Consider the following 13,887-nt stretch of genomic DNA (forward strand, 5'->3'; position numbering starts at 1 on the left):
TGTGTATGGAATGAGCTGCCAGAGGAAGTGGTGGAGGCTGGTACAATTTCAACATTTAAAAGGCATCTAGATGGGTATATGAATAGGAAGGATTTATAAGGATATGGGCCAAGTGCTGACAAAGGGACTAGATGTATCTAGGATATCTGGTCAGTATGGACAGGTTGGACTGAATGGTCTGTTTCCGTGTTGTATATCTCTTTGATTCTATGACTCTATATGCTCAGAATTGGACGGAGACTGAACCAAAGTTTTGTAAAGGTTCATAATAACCTCCTCACTAAAGTTGCTCCTATTTCTGTGTGCTCACAGCTTAGTAACGGCTTTCCGTCACATGAATACAGACCATAACCAGACAGACACATCAAAGGTGAAGGAAGGAACACTAGCAAAAGAGCCAAGCACATAAAAATAATCACATAAATAATCCAGAGGATCAAAATCATTTTTGAAATAAATCTTAAACTACAATGAAGTGCAGAGTCAGTGTAAGAAGATGGTAGGTTTATTGGTTCTCACGCTTCAGTCAATCAGGGTCCTCAACTGAAGAGATTGCAGAAAGTGTGTCAGACAATAGTGTTCCAATACATTCTGACAGGTGTTACAGGGTCAGGTCAGATCTTTGCACTTTCCTCAGTAATCCTTTTAAATTAGCGGTAAGGTACGCAGATTGAGTAATGGTCTTTTTGATTCAAGTGCACGTAATAGGGAGAGTTTGGACTGTGAGCACTGTCAGTGGATTCAGGGATAGTTTGAGACTAAATGGATGGGATCAGGGAGGCAGATGCTGAAATTTTTTGTTGACTTCAAGCTTCAGTATAAGCCAGTTGCTCCAGATAAGGTGAGCAACCCTTTCTTATTTCTCAGTTCCACCTAAATAACTTCCTGGACATATTCCCAGGAATATCCTCCCTATGTACAGCTCTAATGCTATCCCTTTGCAAAAACACCATTCCCCTCCTATCTTATCCCCCTTTCTTTCTTTCCTGTAGCAGTTGTATCCTGGAACATTAAGCTGCCAGTCCTGTCCATCCCTGAGTCACGTTTCTGTAATTGCTATGATATCCCAGTCACATGTTCCTAACCATGTCCTGAGTTCATCTGCCTTCCCTGTTCGGCCCCTTGCATTGAAATACATGCAGTTTAATTTATCAGTCCGACCTTGTTCTCTGCTTTGTCCCTGCCTGCCCTGATTGTTTGACTCTTTCCTCACTATCTCCCTGGTTCATACCCCTCCAGCTTACCAGTTCAAATCCTCAAATCCTCTTGTGCAGCTCTAGCAAATCTCCCTGCCAGTATATTAGTCCATTTCCAATTCAGGTGCAATTAGTCCTTCTTATATTGGTCTCTTCTACACCAGAAGAGATTCTAGTGATCCAAAAATGTGAACCCTTCTCCCCTGCACAGCTCTTCAGCCACGCATTCATCTGCTCTACCCTCCTATTCCTACCCTGACTAGTTCATAGCACTGGGAGTAATCTAGATATTACTACCCTCGAGGACCTCCTTTTTAAATTCCTGCCTAATATTTCTATATTCTCCCTTCAGAATCTCATCCTTTTCCCTTCCTATGTCATTAGTTCCAATGTGCACAATGACCTCCTGCTGGACCCACTCCCTTTTGAGAACATTCTGCACCCTCTCTGAGACATCCTCGACCCTGGCACCAGGGAGACAATACACCATACTGATTTATTGCATTTGACCACAGAAACATCTATCTGTGCCTCTGACTAAAGGGTCCCCCATCCCAAGCGATCACTTGGAACCTGACGTACCCCTCGTTGTATTCAAGCCTGTCTCACTACAATCCCTTGAGAGTCCATCACCCCCTACATTTTCCAAAGCAGCATACTTGTTTGAGATGGGGATAGCCACAGGAGACTCCTGCACTACCTGCCTACCCCTCCTACCTTTCCTGGAGGTAACCCATCTACCTGACTGTAGTGGTTTTTCTCCCTTTCTGCAACCACCATCCATCACACCCCTTAACTGCTGTAAATTCCTCATTGCCTCTAACTGCTGCTTCAACCGATCCATACAATCTGAGAAGATTCACAACCAAACACACTTCCTGCAAACATAATCAGTAACAAGGAAATTCTTCCTAATCTCCCACATCCAACAGGAAGAGCACATCACTCTACCAAAGGCCATCTTTGTTCCTTCACAATCTACAGACCCAGAAAATAACACAATCTTACTGCTCTTAAAAAAAACACTGCTCCAGACTAACTTAGTACCTCTGTTTTGCATTTTTAAAATTTAATCAAGAAACAGATCTTAATAAAACATATATTCAAAAAATAATCCATTCTATTCTCTATGGTAGATTTATGGCAAGGTTACACTTAAAAATTATCTGTTCCCATGCTGTAAGCTCTCCCACACAGGCTCCTCCAAGTCAGCTGTGAACTTTGCTGTTTTAATTTTTCCTAGACACACTCCGATGTTCAGAGAGACTTGAACTCAAACAGCAAATGCAGTAACTGTTCAGATCAACTGCTGTGTCACACAGCAGTGTAGGTTTCTTTCTCTGATCATTGGTCTCTACTTTTGTCAGCTTTCCTCCTTTTTAAAGTTATTTTGATGTTTATTCCCCCAAACTTCCAAAACAATATCGCATTGTATAATACAGTAATTACCACTCCTGAAATTCGAGGAAATCACCTTCAACATCTAAAATACCTCAAAAAAGGAGCAGCTCTTACAGTCACAATTTTTTTCCATTCTCCATCTTGGATTACCCAGAATGCTTTTATTCTCTCACTTTATCTTATCAAACTCACCACATTAATCACCTAAGGCATCTCTTATGTCCAATTCCTGTCCCATCTCACCACATGCTGTTCTCAATAACTTGCCATTCAGCAGATATTCCAAAACTCACAGTATTCCTTGCACCTGTGCCATCTTTAAAACCCTGTCATGTACACAGACTCACACTGCCATTCTGGAGCTGCCCTGACATTTGCAAGACAAGACGGGCATAATACGATGCTCATATCTCTGTCTGAGGAGACAAAACACAAAAAGAGAAGGTAACGCTATGCAAAGCAAGAGACACTGTGGGGATGCTCTGAGTCCAGGTAGATAGTGACTCAAAAGCCCAGAGGTACAGCCTGGCCCAGTCCATGTTCTGGGTCTCAATACTAATGAGATGAGTTGGGCTTTAACAAGATATTTAACAAGCAAAATTCCTCTTAATCAGCAGCTTGCTGCTGCCTTACACACCTCACCACTTGGAAAAAGTACAAAGCATGGAGGAGGATGCTCCCGATGTAGTCTTTTCCAACTAGGGGTCACAAATATTACCACAGTCCACATCACTCAGTCCCTAATAAGATTCTGCCCATTGTTACCAATGTTTTGTAGCACAACAGCTATCCTGCATACAGCAGAATTTCATAAATAACACGAGAAGTTAGATCAATCAATCTAATTTTAATGGCCTTAAAGATTGTGAGACAAGATCAAGGCACTGGGAGAACATCTGCCTCAAAATTCACAAAGAGTTTCATTTTAACATCTCAAAACAAACATACCACATCCATAAACAAAGGCAGTACTGGATCATTATTTCTCAAAGTCCCCATGTAACAGAGAGCTGATGAGATGCTAACCAAATTAAATTGATTCACTTTAAAAATAAACTTCTAGACTTTCCAAATTGTGAGTCAAATTCCAGAGTGCTTTTAAACTTCATACTTACCTCAGCTGAATAAACAGGCAGTGGAAACATGACAAATATGGTGCTTGCTGAAGTGAAAATGAATGTTGTGAAATGAACAATAAATGAAGTGGGAGAAGAATATTCTCCCTAGAGCGTGCTTCATGAATCTGATATTCTGTGAAACTCACAGAGCATGCAAAATGAGTGCAACACTGGGAACAGTTTAACTAAAATTTAGAGCCTCCTTATTCCTATATTCCTGAGATTATATCACATGAGCTCTGTAAATCAAGATATAACCCAGGTCCCATTTTATCATATCTGTGCGGATCAGGCATAAATTACAACATTTACAGAACAGAACATCTGTTCAGCACACATTGTTTCTGTTGTTTCTTTCTCTCCAATTCGTCTCCTCTTTTCTTTTCCCAAGATACTGGCTTTCTCTGTGCTATAGATTCTCCTCAAAGATACACTGGGATATAAGTTCACTTTGAACATTCTGTGTCTCACTGGTGTGCGAGCTCACCCTGAATGTACCATCTCTCACTGGTGTACAGGTTCACCCTGACATTATTGGGAAGAATTCTATAGAAATCTGAGCAACATGGTCTTTGCCGAGATTTGTGGCAGAATTGGATGAGGAAACTAGTGAGTGCCTTCTCAATGTCGGGAGCATTTCGCTATGTCTTTTCTGACTATGCTGAGCAGTGAAGTGAGTTTCTCACTAGGTAACAGCATGTTGCCAATTAAGGGGTATTCTTGCTTGTTAAATGTCTTATTAACGGACCAACTCGCCTGATTAATAATCAGCTGCCTATCTTACTGAATGTGCCAAACTGACTAAATTTCAAGAAATCTAACATAAAAACCTTGACACAACTCACACTTAACCAAAAGAAAACCTGAGGCCATTGTTTCTCATTGGGTTAGAGGCTCACATAAAGGTACCGATTCTCATTTGGGCACAGTTTCACCCTGAAGATATTGACTAGTGCTTGAGTATAGTGTTACCATTCTGACTGGAGAGTTTGCTGGAAACCAAGCCCCAATACTCCACATTCATATAAAAGTTTTAATTCATTTCCCAAAGTGGCCAAATCATTTCCTGTTATTACTGTTATCCAGAACAATGGAGACTTTCCCCAGGTTTCTTTAATAAACTCAGAATTAATCTGTTTATTGTAAACAATACTTATTCCTGAAATAAATAGCAAAAACTGGTTAAAAACTAACCTATTCTAGACCCCACAAGGGAAAACATTCTCTCTGCCTTGACCTTATCAAGTCTTCTAGGATCTTATATTTCAATAAGGTTCCCTCTCTTTCCTCTGAACTCCAATAATTAAAATTATAATCTACTCAATCTCTCCTCATAAGAAAGTTCTTCATGACCCAAGTAAAACTCATGAACCTTCTCTGGACTACCTCCAATGCCAGTATATCTTTCCTTAGACAAGGGGAGCAAAACTATTCACTGTATTAGTGTCTGGAGCCTTGTATAGTTTTAGCAAGACTTCACTCCATTTCCTTTGAAATAAAGGCCAACATTCCATTTGTCTTCCCTATTACCAATTGTGAAATTTCCTGTGAAATTGCATAATCTCACATTTTTTAACATTAAATATTCCATTTGCCAAATTTATGTCTATACTCACTTAACCTATCTATATCCCTCTGCACACTATGCCATCTTCTCTATCTGCTTCCTGACTTATTTATGTGTCATCCATAAACATACCAATAGTGCATTCACTTCACTCAACTAAATCATTAATATATTGTAATTAATTGTGGGTCTGGCACTGATCCCTGTGGTACTGTTCTAGTTACATGTTAACATCATGAAAATATACCTTTATCCCAACTCTCTTGTATTTGTTAGCTAATCCTCTACCCATGTTAATATATTACCCCGAACACAATGGTTTCTTATCTTATTAAGCAGTTTTATTTTGGTGTGTGGTACCTCGTCAAATATCTTTTGCAAATCCAAATATATTTCATCTATCCTCTTTATCTATCTTGCATTTCACCTCCTCAAGAAATTATAATACATTTGTCAGTCATGATTCCCTCTTCATGAAGCCATGAGTCTTCTGGATTGTATTACATCGTTCTCAATACTGTACTTTGACGCTATCATTTTCCCAAGGACAGATGTTAAGCTAACTGTCCCATAGTTTCCTCATTTGTCTTCTTCCCTTTTTTAATAAGGGTACTACATTGTCAGTTTTCAATCCTCTGGGAATTTTCTTGAATCTAAGGATTCTTGGAAGAATATTATCCAGCCCTTTCCACACTAAGTAATCAAATCCACTCTACAATCTCTGCTGCCTTCTTTAAAATCCTAGGCTACAGCCAATCAGATCCAGGGAAGCTATCAGCCTTTAGCCCCATTTTCTCTCGTGATAGTTTTCGTACTGATTTCCTTTATCCTTTGGAGAGAACCAGAAAACACTGATTTAAAGAAATTGGCAGAAGAACCAGAGATGATATAGAGAAAAATTCTTTTAGTCAATGAATGTTAAGGTTCTGGAACGTACTGCCTGAGATTGTGCCGGATGCAGATGAAAGCCGAAGATAGCTTTCAAAATAGAATTGGATAATTATGTCAAGAAAAAACAAATGCCTAGTCATAGGAAATATGCAGGACAGTGTGATTAGCAGGCACACTTTCAGAGAGAAAGCAGGGACAAGGTAACCAGGCCAATTGGCTCCTTTTCTGTTCCATCAATTCCATGTATCTTCTATAATTCTACTTTGTGCAGCTTAACTCACTGATATAAAGTGTGCGTGGACCACTAAATTAAACACTAAATTAAATGACCACATTTTTAAATGCAATTCAGCTTTCTTTTGGCCATTTGCTTAACTCTAACACCCTCCAATTGTCACCTCTCTTATACTCAACCACTAGAACTGCAAAAAGTTCTGCACAACTTCAACAGACATTGAAGCAAAGGTATAAATGCAAACAGCTAGAACAGGAACACAAAGGAACATATAGAGCCTCAGCAGCGTTCCCCCAAACAAATAGTGATCTGTGACCTATGACCTTTGACCTATCATTCCTTCTTAAACTATGAAAAAATATCAGTCAGCAGGGAAAACATTTTTATCCCTCTTGAAAACTGTAAGTAGTTAAGTAAAACTTCATTGATCTATCTCTGGGGGCATTCAGCATTCTATCCGTCCCATTTGGGAACCAGTTGTACATCATTATTTAATTCCCTATCTTTCTTCTTTTTTTTGGCTAATAAGGCCATTTGTCAGGACATCCATGAGATACATTTAAAAGGCAGAAAAACTGCAATATTTGTTTGAGTTGGACTCTTGCCTTTTAACGATTCTCACATATGGAAAATTGCTGATACATGGCTTTTGCCAAAATGAAAATTCTCATATCTGAAATATTAATGGTCTAACATAGACTCTAACCACCCAATGTAAATCAAGCTGGTGGGCAATTTCATTGGGACAGCATCATACCCTCTCCAGTTCCAATGCTTTCCCATTGGTTGTACAGCTGCAACCAGAATGTTTAACAGATGACAGAGGCATCCACAAATGACATTGAGATCCTACTGTAAATGTGGCATCAAACTCTAATGAGGCCCTTGAGGCCTGGTTGCAATTCTGAGAGCTTTCTAATTACAACAAAAGCAAAAACAAAATGCACGATATGGAAAACCAGAAATAAAAACTGGAAAAACTCAGCAGGTCTAGCAGTGTCTGTGCAGTTGCAAGCAAATCGAATCTCTTATGGCTCGTCTTCAGAACTGAAGGTTGGTGGACAAGAAGGGGGCTTTATGCTGTAGGAAATGTCGGGGAGGAGGAGGTGGAGCAGGAAGGAAGGTCCGGGGAATCAGTCACTGAACAGAAGGCAAAGGGAGTTGTATTGCTTCTCTATCACACGACTGCTTCAGCCTTTATTCTGGAACACCTTTCTCTGACCTTCCCTTCTGTTCTACTTGCTTCTCATCTTTTCCTACAGTATAAACTCCAGCACTTTTTAACCTCTTGCTTCAGTTTCAAACAAGAGTCTGTATTGGACTCAAAACATAATCTCTGTTTCTCTCTCCATAGATGCGGCCAGATCTGCTGAGTTTCTCCAGCAATTTCTGTTTGTACTTTTGGTGAGACTGACCTTGTAGCAAATGGATCTGGGGCCTGAGAGATCCAGAAAGAGCAAGAATCTTCACTACTTTTCATTTATCAGGGAGAGCTGTGGTGCTCAATTCATACATCAGCTGACAGCACACTTGAGTGGTCATTTTGATCTTTTTTACTGATTAGATTCCATACAGTGTGGAAACAGGCCCTTTGGCCCAACAAGTCCACGCCGACCATCCGAAGAGTAACCCACCCAGACCCATTTCCGTCTGACTAATGCACCTAACACTGTGGGCATGGCCAATTCACCTGGCCTGCACATCTTTGGACTGTGGGAGGAAACCCACACAGGCACGAGGAGAATGCGCGAATGTGCAAACTCCACACAGACAGTCACCCGAGGCTGGAATCGAACCTGGGACCCTGGTGCTGTGAGGTAGCAGTGCTAACCACTGAGCCACTGTGCTGCTCAGCGGTTAGCACTGCTGCCTCACAGAACTAAGGTCCCAAGTTCAACTCCAGCTTTGGGTGACTGGCTGTGTGGAGTTGACCAAGAAAGATTTTGATTAAATGGAAAAGAACAAACATTCTTTCTTGAAATTATAACAACAGCATGTATATTTTATTCTTTTTTAAGAGTGAACAGGGCTGGCAAGGTTAACATTTATTGTCCATTCCCAATTGCCTTGTGCATCACCTTGTGGTGTAGAGACTATGAAGGGAGTTCAAGGGTTTTGATGAAGTGACTCTGAACAAATGATGGTATTTGGATAGCTGATTCCAAGTTAGAATAATGTATGACTTGAGGATGCTGTATGTGGGTAACATCAATCCCAAAGTGATCTAGTGTGGATTGGGATATTCACTTTTCTAGTTAACAAGAATTTTATTGTAAACATTATATGTAGCTAAATTGCAGCTTACAATAACACTGTATGTTAGTACAGAGAATGCTAAAAGCACACTAGCTCCACACCACCACCACCCCCCACCCCCCAAACCCTTCCTGGTCTGTCTCCTACAAGCTCCTTTTCTTTATTCTGACCACATCTATATGACATCATCACAGTGGGTGGTAATATTGAAGTTAGTCACCCTCTCATTGCCATCAAAACAAAGAAACACTTGCAGCTGCTGATGCTCCCATGTGTCTGCTATCCTTGCCCTCCCAAGTACTAAGGTTACAAAGTTAGAATGTTCTTTTAAGGGAGCTTGGCAAGTTTTTGCAATGCAAGTCACTGCTGCTGTGCAACAGAGACTGGATTAGATTCCCCTACAGTGTGGAAACAGGCCCTCCGGCCCAACAAGTCCACAACGACCCTCCGAAAAGTAATCCATCCAGACCCATCTCCCTCTGACTAATGCATCGAACACCACGGGCAATTTAGCACGGCCAATTCACCTGACCTGCACATCTTTTGATTGTGGGAGGAAACCGGAGCACTCGGAGGAAACCCACGCAGACACAGGGAGAAGGTGCAAACTCCACACAGATAGTTGCCCAAGGCAGGAATTGAACCCGGGTCCCTGGCGCTGTGAGGCAGCAGTGCTAACCACTGAGCCAGTGAGAGGGCAGAATTTTTAAGGTGGTGGATAAGGTAAATTGGGTTACTTTGTCCTGGATGGTGTTGAACTTCTCAGCACTTTTGGAGCTGCACTCATGCAGGCCAGCAGAGAGTGTTTTGTTACTGTCCTGACCTGTTCCTTGTGGTAGATGGTATAGGTCACTCACCACAGAATTTACACGTTCTGATCTGCTCTTGTAGTCATTAATATATTGATGATTAACTAGGACCTTTTTTAATGAAATAACATAATCCAATGTGTTTCATAGATTGTTGCAATGTCACATAAGTCACTGAACCATAGAAGGCAATGTTAGGATAGATTGTCAAAATACGAAGGTCTTAAGGTTCATCTAAAAGATGGAGAATAGGTGATAGAAGAGAGGTTTGGGGGTGAATTCCAGAGATTAGTGAATTGGCAGCTAAAGGCAACCCTAGCAATGGTGTAGTGATTAAAATCAGAAAGCTCGTGAGGCCAGAAATGCATGAGTGTAGATATTACTAAGTTACAGAGTCATAGAATTATACATCACAGGAACAGACCCTTGTCCATGATGATCAGGTCTCCAAACTGCTCTAATCCCATTTGCCAGCATTTGGCCCATATCTCTCTAAACCCTTCCCATCCATATACACATCCAGATGCCTTTTAAATGTTGCAATTGTACCAGCCTCCACCACTTCCTCTAGCAGCTCATTCCATACATTTACCATCCTCTTAGGTCCCTTTTAAATCTTTCCCCTCTTACCTTAAACCTATGCCTTCCAGTTTTGGACTCCCCTTTTTCCCATTTTTGGGAAAAAGAGCTTGGCTATTTACCTTGTCCACGCCCCTCATAAGTGGTAGGTGGACTTTAATTCAGATAAATGCAAGCTGTTGCATTTTGGTAAGGCAAACCAGGGCAGGACTTTCACAGTTAATGGTTGAGGTCTGGCGAGTGTTGCTGCACAAAGAGACCTTGGGGTGCATGTGTATAGTTCATTGAAAGTGGAGTCGCAGGTCGACAAGGTGTTGAAGAAGGCTTTTGGTACAAATGCCTTCATTGGTCAGTGCATTGAATATAAGAGTTGGGATGTCATATTGCGGCTATACAGGACATTGGTTAGGCCACTTTTACAATAGTGCATGCAATTCTAGTCTCCCTACTATACGAAAGATGTTGCTAAACTTGAAAGGATCAGAAAAGATTTACAAGGATGTTGCCAAGGTTGGAGGATTTGAGCTATCGGGAGAGGCTGAATTGGCTGGGTTTTTTTTCCCTGGAGTGTCAGAGGCTGAGAGGTGACCTTTATAAAATTATCAATCCCCAGGGCCCTATCATTAACTGTACAAGTCCTGCCCTGGTTTGCCTTACCAAAATGCAACACCTCACATTTATCGAAACTAAATTCCATCTGCCTCTCCTTGGCCCACTGGCCCACCTGATCAAGATCCCATTGGAAGAGGTTAACAGAGGTAAGGAAGGGCTTGAAAATAAGGAACAGTATTTGAAGATCAAAGGGTTGGTTAATGAGGAGGTAGATCGGTGAGTACAGGGTTGAAGTATGAGTGGAAATGATTGAGAGGTAGGACAGGGACAGCAGAGGTGTGGATGAGAGTGAGGGATTGGTCATTCAGGAATGCATTGGAATGTGAACATTGTGGCAAAGGTGAGGGTTTCAGTCAAAGGTGTGAAATCAATTGTTGTTAATAAGATGGAAATCTGATGCTGTTGGGGAAAACAAAGAAAATTGAAACAAAACATTTGATGAAAATTTCCAAACTTGCATTCCCGACATTGTCCGCAGCTTTAGAATCAGACAGAAACTGAAAACAATCTTCAAGGAAAACGGCCAGAGGGAAGGCTGGACACAACCACACGATCAAGGTAGTGCTGCCAACAACTCCAGGATTTCCCTGGAGTCTCCTGACACAAAGGATTAATTCCTGCTGCGACAATTCTGAATAAAAAATACCATTGGAGTTTTGAAAACAGTGCAGTTTTTGTGAACACTTTGTTTATTGGTCTAAAAAGAATTGGAGAACAAGAGTCTGTTGGGTGGATAAGGCTGTTAGATGTGAGCGATAAAACCACCAGCCATGTATCCAGCCAGAGTTGGCAGCAGTATCTGAGGAAGCCTGGCAGCAGGGTAAGATCTTTCCAGGAGAGGCCTGGAAACAGGAGCAGCCTGAGGCTCAGGATCGCCTGGGAGAGGTGCCTTGATTAGAAGAGTCTGAAACCTATAATCCAGACAGTTAAATGATAAAGGGTCTGTACCAAGTCTCATTATTAGCAAAGGGGAGGTATTTACTTCAAGAAAAAAAAAGTTAAAAGACACAAAATCAAGGTTGGAAAAAGCATGGAGCAGATGTGTGCCTGCTTGCAAAGAAGGAAGTTAATTGGACACTGGCTACCATCTGTAAGAGGAGTTGTATCAAAACTCATTCATTATGAGTTAAATAGACTCTCCTGGGTCAGCGGTTTGCACTAACCTAGTTCTAATATAACCTTGCAAAGCTTTTTCTTGTGGAGACCAGACCTAAGAGACAGCCAACTGTTCAGACATTGTTCAGCTTGTAGTTAATTGGCAATTCCCTTTTAAATTTCAGAGATCAATGACTCAAAATCCTTGGAAATCCCAAATAGTCATTGTTCAGAATATGAAAAGAGAACATTCCTGCATCTTTAAGGATCCAAGAGGCTGTTTTAAAATTTTTGGAACTTTTCGATGTTCCTGAGGAATGTTCCGACACCAGTACCTTTAACTTTGGAAAATATCCCAAACTGCTTCAGAGGCTCAAAGGGAGATAGAAAAGTTACTGAACCAAAAAAAGGGTAATCAAACGGGGAGAATTTGGAATGAACCTACATTTACAGAGGTTTACATGTAGGAGACGGATCAGGGAAGCATTGGAATTGTCATGGCAGAGGTATAGTTTCAGTGCAGGGTGGATTGGCATTGCTACATTAAGTTACATTGCAGAGGTGGAAGGAGTTGGTCTTTATCATGGAGACTCACTGGGATCAGAAACTTAGCTCTACATTGAATGAGACAACAAAGCTGCAAGCAGTATAGTTAAGACCAAGACAAAAGTTACTGTGTGTCTTCATAAATTATTTTCAATTTTAGTGTTACTACCTTTTATTTACCAGCATAAAATAAAAGATACAATATCAGTGTTTTATTTTTTACCAAACTGCCTATTATTCATTTCCTGATAGAGGGCTTATGCCCGAAACATTGACTCTACTGCTCCTCAGATGCTGCTTGACCTGCTGTGCTTTTCCAGCACCACACTTTTCGACTCTGACTCTCCAGCAACTGCAGTCCTCACTTTCTCTCATTATTCATTTACTATTCCATATGTTGAATTTTAAACATGGTTTGGAGATGCCGGTGTTGGACTGGGGTGTACAAAGTTAAAAATCACACAACACCAGGTTATAGTCCAACAGGTTTAATTGGAAGCACATGATGAAGGAGCAGCGCTCCGAAAGCTAGTGCTTCCAATTAAACCTGTTGGACTATAACCTGGTGTTGTGTGATTTTTAACTTTGAATTTTAAATGTTGTGAGGTTCTGTCACTTTTAAGAATTGAAGTGTCACCTTACAGAAGGTGTGCTGACAGTCCAGCACCTGGACACAATGACCAAATCCAGTTTGCTACTAAGGTGCCAAACTCTCAAGGCAAGGAAGAAACATTCTCGATGGTTTAGTCAGTCGGGGCTCAGTTTAAAGGGTGGTATAATATATAAAAGTTGAAGTCTTCCAGAACACATCCAACGATGTAAAAAGACAAAGAAAGTGAGATGTACCCCAGTCTTTGTCCCTGTCCAAGGACCCAACTACTTTGCAACCTTATGACCCACCCAAGGTGATAATTTGATGATTAATTGTCAGTCACACTGCCAGTATTTTATTACAGGAATCCAGAAGGAGCACAACTCATAATTAGCTCAAAGTGAATGGGTCCCTAAAAAAAAAATCCACTGGCTAGTTACTCCACGTAAAGCAAGTTTTGGAAATTTCCAGTTGGAATGATGGAAATCTTTAACTTACTTTCAATGTATTGCTAGCAATTTCAAATTGATTAACACTAATAGAACCCTCTATCTGTCTGAAATGGTGATTGAGCTTAACTTCAATTCCTCAGTCATTGATGTCTCAATGCATAAACGTCTGTCTCATATTTATTTCCACACACAAACGTATGGATGATGCAGAATGTTTATTCTAGTTATGTGAGGGTGTTGGACGTTTAGAAACAGAATGATTCACGTGGGACAGTCTTACATGCTAAATATGGCCTTTTAGAGTATCAAATAGCATGGAAGCAAAACTGGATAGTGAAGAGGTGCAAAGCCTTTCTTGGCCCAGATCTGGTGGTCGCTTGGGAAGAGGTTGCTCCTCCTTTGCAACACCTGGGTCTGAGTGAGAGATTCATGGCGCCACCTTCTCTGACATCTTCAGAATGACTGTCCGTCACTGAGCAAGGCAGGGTGTACAATGACCCTTTAACTCTGCCATGGGCACCTAGGAAAATAGTGGATA

Source organism: Chiloscyllium punctatum, chromosome 24 (assembly GCF_047496795.1).
Source record: "Chiloscyllium punctatum isolate Juve2018m chromosome 24, sChiPun1.3, whole genome shotgun sequence".
Lineage (NCBI taxonomy): Eukaryota > Metazoa > Chordata > Chondrichthyes > Orectolobiformes > Hemiscylliidae > Chiloscyllium > Chiloscyllium punctatum.